We start from the raw sequence: 6,354 nt of genomic DNA, 5'->3' as shown, positions 1-6,354 counted from the left end.
CTTGATTGGAAATGACTTGGTTTTGTCTTTGCGAATGAGCTTGCCTCCGTTGTCTTCCCTTTTTTCATAAGGACATTCGGCCACGAAGTGACTCACGTTACCATAGTTATAACATGTCCTTACTCGTTGTTTGGGTTTGAACCCACTCGAGTTGTTCTTGGTGAAGGTGGCTCTTGAGTTCCTCTTGTTGCCCCAGAATTGCCTTGATGCAAGAGCCATGTGATCATGATAGGCATACTTTGTGTCTTCAGGGCAGCTCTCCTCTTCCTCATCTTCTTCTTCTTCTTCTTCAAGCATTGCTTTTGCTTCCAACGCAAGGTTGGGTGAAGTTGTCTTTGATCGAACACGAGCAAGTGCATTGTCGGCTGTTTCGTTCATGATTGACATTGCAATGAACTCATCCAACACCTCACTGGAAGACAAGGAGTGGAAGTCTGGCCACTGACGAATGACAGACGACTTGGCTTTGTTGAAAGGCATGATGGCTTTGAGAAACTTGCGCTTGAGCTTCCCTTGTACAACACCATAATATGCTCCCAACAATCCTTGGCCAACGTGAAGGGACACAAGTGGGGAAGATCTTCAGGTGGCACTGCAGACTGGAGAATAAACAACGCAGAGTGATTGTATTGATTGTCCGCATCTTCTCTTGGAGTGAGGTTGCTTGGATCATGAGGATAATATCCTTGCTCGATGATTCTCCACAAGTTTGTTGAGCTGTGTTTCAAATGAGACTTAATAGAAAATACCCAGTTAGCAAAGTCACCTTTCACAAGCTTAGGAGGAGGACCAACAGGATTAAGACGAGGTGCGGGAACGGATCCTCCATAGACCATGGGGGGTGGAACAGAGGCATATGTTCCAGTCACATCCTTTTCATGAGATGAGGCAGGTCGCATACCTTTAGCCGCTTCCTTAGAGGAGTTGGCCTCCGAATCGGTGATGGTGGGTTTAACCACTATAGCCGGTTCGGGTGAACTTTTAAGTCCCTCAATTAACTCTTTAAGCATGGTCTTGACTTCGTTCGTCAAGGACGTCTTGAGGGCGGCCATAGCCGTATTCAAGTCGTCCCTTGTGACCGAAGTCAAGTCCATGGCCTCGGGTTGCCCATGGTCAATTCCCTCTCCGCCTTCCATACTCTTCGGGTGGTTAAACCCTTAATAAAGAGACGTGGCTCTGATACCAATTGAAAGGATCGATATGGTTGGCTAGAGGGGGGGGGGTGAATAGACAACGGCCACTTTTTAATTAATCTTAGCAAGTTAAGGTAAACAACATACGGGTTCACAAATAATACGACAATGAGGTGAACCCTAAAGAAGCTAAGAACGAGAGCTATTAAGACAAGTAAGATATAGTCACAAGTATAAGCAAATACAAAGTAAAGGATAGAGATAACCACAAGTGGAACCGATGGAGACGAGGATGTGTTACCGAAGTTCCTTCCCTTTGACAGGAAGTACGTCTCCGTTGGAGCGGTGTGGAGGCACAATGCTCCCCAAAAAGCCACTAAGGCCACCGTATTCTCCTCACGCCCTCGCACGATGCAAGGTACCGTGATTCCACTATAGGTGCCCTTGAAGGCGGCGACCGAACCTTTACAAACAAGGTTGGGGCAACTCCACACAAAGCTTGGAGGCTCCCAACTAGACCACGAAGCTTCACCACAATGGATTATGGCTTCGAGGTGACCTCAACCGTCTAGGATGCTCAAACACCCAAGAGTAACAAGATCCCCAAGGGATTGGTGGGGGAATCAACTTTTCTCTTGGTGGAAGTGTGGATCTAGGCCTTCTCAACCAATCCCTAAAGAATCAACAAGTTTGATTGGCTAGGGAGAGAGATCGGGCACTTTTGAGCTTGGGGCGCAACAATGGAGCTTAGAGAGGTAAGAGATAAGGTTCCTCAGCTAGAAGAACCCTTTATATAGTGGGGGGAAAAATCAGACCGTTTTCCCACTCTCTGCCCGAGCTCCAGCGGTACTACCGCTGGCACTCCAGTGGTACTACCGCTGGCACTCCAGCGGTACTACCGCTGACGAGGGGCGGTACTACCGCCGCCTAGCGGTACTACTGCTGGATGCAGCGGTACTACCGCTGGAACTCCAGCGGTACTACCGCTGGGCCCCTGGTAGTGCAAAAGAACTACTACCGCCAAGAAAGTCTTCGCAAAAAGGTTCGTCCATGAACAACCGCTAGGCAAGCGGTACTAAGCTCATGGAGCGGTACTACCGCTGACCAGGGGCGGTACTACCGCCAGCTAGCGGTACTACCGCTGGCTGCAGCGGTACTACCGCTAGCAATCCAGCGGTACTACCGCTAGAGCGAGCGGTACTACCGCTGGGGACCATTTTGCAAAGAGGCAAGAAACAAAGTGGCGGGGGCCGCTCCAAAGATGAAGGAAAGGGAGAATATGTGAAGTGTGCGCATGCAAAGATAGATTCCACCCAAACCTTTCCACTATGGATCCCCTCTTAATAGTACGACTTTCCTATGACTCAAATAAAGAGAATCGTAGAGAGCGCCGTGCTTCCGTTCCATGAATGAGGAGACGAGTCGTCTTGTGCCGTTGACGTGTGTTATCTGAAACCTTAACACACACGGTTAGTCCTTTACGGTACTGTCATCAATCACCAAAATTACTTAGGCATAAACTATGCCCCAACAGTCTCCATCGTATCTACTTTTACTAACGCTTTTGCTCTTGTTTTGGACTCTAATTTGCATGATTTGAATGAAACTAACCCGGACTGATGTTGTTTTCAACAGAACTACCATGGTGTTGTTTTTCTGCAAATAAAAGTTGTCGGAATTGGACGAAACTTTTTGGAGAATTATTTTGGAACAAAAGAAAAACACTGGAACCAAGACCCACTTGAGGGGGGGGGGGGTCCTCGGCTGCCCACTAGGCACCAGGGCGCTCTAGGGGCCCACGAGGCTCCGTTCATCCTAATCTGGATACTATAAATTCCTATTTCCCTAGAAAAAATAAGAGAGGAAATTTCATCATGTTTTACGATATAGAGTCGTCGCCAGCTCTCGTTCTTCATCCGGAGGCCAGATCTGGAGTACGTTCTGGGCACTGGAGGGGGGGATTTGCCGTCATCGTCATCACCAACCATTCTCCGTCACAAATTTCATGATACTCACTCCCGGGAGTGAGTAATCTCTTTGTAGGCTTGATGGACGATGATGTGTTGGATGAGATTCATCATGTAATCGAGTTAGTGTTGTTAGGGCTTGATCCCTAGTCTCCACTATGTTCTAAGATTGATGTTGCTATGACTTTCCCATACTTAATGCTTGTCACTAGGGCCTGAGTGCCATGATTTCAGATCTGAACCTTTTATGTTTTCACCAATATATTTGTGTTCTAGATCCTACCATGCATGTTATATGCACCTATTACGTGTTATGATCCGCATACCACAAGGTGATGATAATTGGTATTCTTTCTGGTGATGACCGTAGTTTGAGGAGTTCATGTATTTACTATGTGTTAATCACTAGTAGAAAATAGGGCATCAGTCCGAGTTCCTAAGTGCCTTTAGTCCCGGTTATGAAACCGAGACTAAGCAATCGGGACAAAAGGTCCCAACTTTTAGTCCCGGTTGCATAACCGGGTCTAAAGGACCTCCATGTGGTCATTGTAGGGCGCCCAGGCGGGGGGACCTTTAGTCCCGGTTGGTAACACCGACCGGGACTAAAAGGCAACCACGTGTTAGAACCTGCCATGCGGTGTGATTTTTATTTTTTATTTTTGAGATGGGAGTTTATCCGTGAACTCGTGGGTCGACCGACGCGCTACACATATTGATATACAACATTAGTACAAATTATGGAAGAACAACATCCAACATTAGTACAAATTAGATGGATGCAAGAGACCAAGTTGAATTAGAGGAAAATACGATGTTGCTAATTCAACTTGGTCTATTGCATCCATCTAATTTGTATTGGTATATGTGATATAACAACTCATCATCATCTTAATTAACTCTTCTTCATTATAGGTAAAATAGCATAAAAAGGTGAACTCCTCATCATTCTAGCTGTTAACATACTACTAGCAAGTGATCAAGTTATCACAAGTTAGAAACAGTAGCTACTGCTCTCTCCTAAGTAAAATAGCATCAAAAGGTAAACTCCTGCATCTCCATATTAAAGAATAAATACCAACATATCTCCAACTTGTGGCGTGATCAACCTATCTCCATCAATCAGGATATTTTATCCAAGTGTGTGTGTGGATGCTCTTATTGCCTTGCTCCATCCTTTGACTTTTAGGGTTTCTTCACTTTGAGATATTCTGTATTTACCAGGGTAACTCATCAAGACTGGGCGTAAGCTAACCACATGTAAATCACCATTGGTAAACATCCATTTAGGCACGATCTCTGGTGGGAGTACCTGTTGAAGAACATTAGTAATACTAACATAGTTAGCTAAACTAGTTTTTCTTAAGAACAACATATGAAAAAGATGGACTAGTGACTGATACGTCCCAATATATCTATGATTTTTTATTGTTCCATGCTGTTATATTACCATTCTTGATGTTTATGATCATTTTATAGCAACTTTATATCATTTTTAGGGACTAACCTATTGACATAGTGCCCAGTGCGAGTTGCTGTTTATTGTTGTTTGTTTCCTTTGCACAAAACCAATACCATATGAAGTCCAAATGCCATGTAACTTTTTGGAGATTTTTTCTGGACCAGAAGGAAACTAGAGGACCAAGGATGTTCACCAGAGGAGACCCAGGCGGCCCACTACGCACTAGGGCGCGCCTTGGGCCCCTAGCGCGGCCTGGTGGGTAGTGAGGGACTTGTGCACCTCCTCCACCGCCTCCAAGCTCTATAAATACCACAATATTCCAAAACCCCTAGAAGAGAAGATGAAAAATTGTTTCAGCCGCCGCAAGTTGCAGAAGCCACGAAATCCAATATAGAGCCTCTTCCGAAGAGGAAGCCGATCACAGAGGGGTTCATCATTCTCATTGGTGCTCCTCTGATGATGCGTGAGTAGTTCATATCAGACTTACGGGTCTGTAGGCAGTAGCTAGATGGCTTTCTCTCTTGTTTGGCCTCTCAATACAATGGTCTCTTGGAGATCTATTTGATGTAACTCTATCTTTTGCGGTGTGTTTGTTGGGATCCGATGAATTTGAGTTTATGATCAGATCTACAAAATTATATCCATTCTTGATTATTATAGCCTCGTATTTCTTCTCAAATATTTGGTTTTGTTTGGCCAACTTGATATTTTTATCTTGCAATGGGAAGAGGTGCTTTGTGATGGGTTCAATCTTGTGGTGCTCAATCTGAGTGACAGAAAGAGACATGACACACATGCATCGTTGCTATTAAGGATAAAATGATGGGTTCTATTCCTACATGAATAGATCTTGTCCACATCATGTCATTGATCTTAAAGCATTACTCCGTTTCTCCATGAACTTAATACACTAGATGCATGGTGGATAGCGGCTGATGTGTGGAGCAATAGAAGTAGATGCATGCAGAAGTCGGTCTACTTGTCTTGGACGTGATGCCTATATACATGATCATTGTCTTGGATATCATCATAATTATTCTCTCTTCTATCAATTGTCCAATAGTAATTTGCCTACCCATCGTTTGCTATTTTCTCGACAAAAGTCACTAGTGAAACCTACGGCCCCCGGGTCTATTTTACATCATCTATTTGCAATCTCTACTTTGCTATTCTTGTTTCCATTTTATTTGCTCTTTTATTTTCAGATCTATATTATCAAAAACCCAAAATACCCTGCTGCATTTTATTTTCCATCACTTTATTTGCATCTATCACTCTATATTTTTATTTTACCCACGAGGGATTGACAACCCCTATACGCGTTGGGTTGCGAGGATTTGTTATTTGTGTGCAGGTACCGCTTACTTAGTCTTGTGGATCTTCCTACTGGACTGATAACTTGGTTTCTTAATAGAGGGAAATACTTGTCGTCGTTGTGCTACATCACCCTTTATGTTTGGAGGGAAACCAACGCAATCAGCGAGGAGTCACTAACGCAATGGTAAAAAACATTCTTACAAAGTTGTGTGAAGTGATGTTATAAGGGGTCAACTGGTGCACTAGTGGCACATATCCATGATAAATATTGCGAGTCATGTTATATTTATCATGATACTCAACATCATGAATAAATGAGATGATACGATTTTTCTCCAACCAAGTAATCTCGGAGCCATAACTCTAGTAGGTCTGATCTATTATGTGCCGTTTTATTCTTGTAGCACGGAAATAAGATAATAATTGTAAATAAAGAAATTTAGTCAGGATGAGTACCACATACTTTTCAGTAATCAAT

This window comes from Hordeum vulgare, chromosome 3H, assembly GCF_904849725.1.
Source record: "Hordeum vulgare subsp. vulgare chromosome 3H, MorexV3_pseudomolecules_assembly, whole genome shotgun sequence".
NCBI lineage: Eukaryota > Viridiplantae > Streptophyta > Magnoliopsida > Poales > Poaceae > Hordeum > Hordeum vulgare.
The sequence above is the reverse complement of the archived record's forward strand: the minus strand, read 5'-3'. Positions refer to the sequence as shown.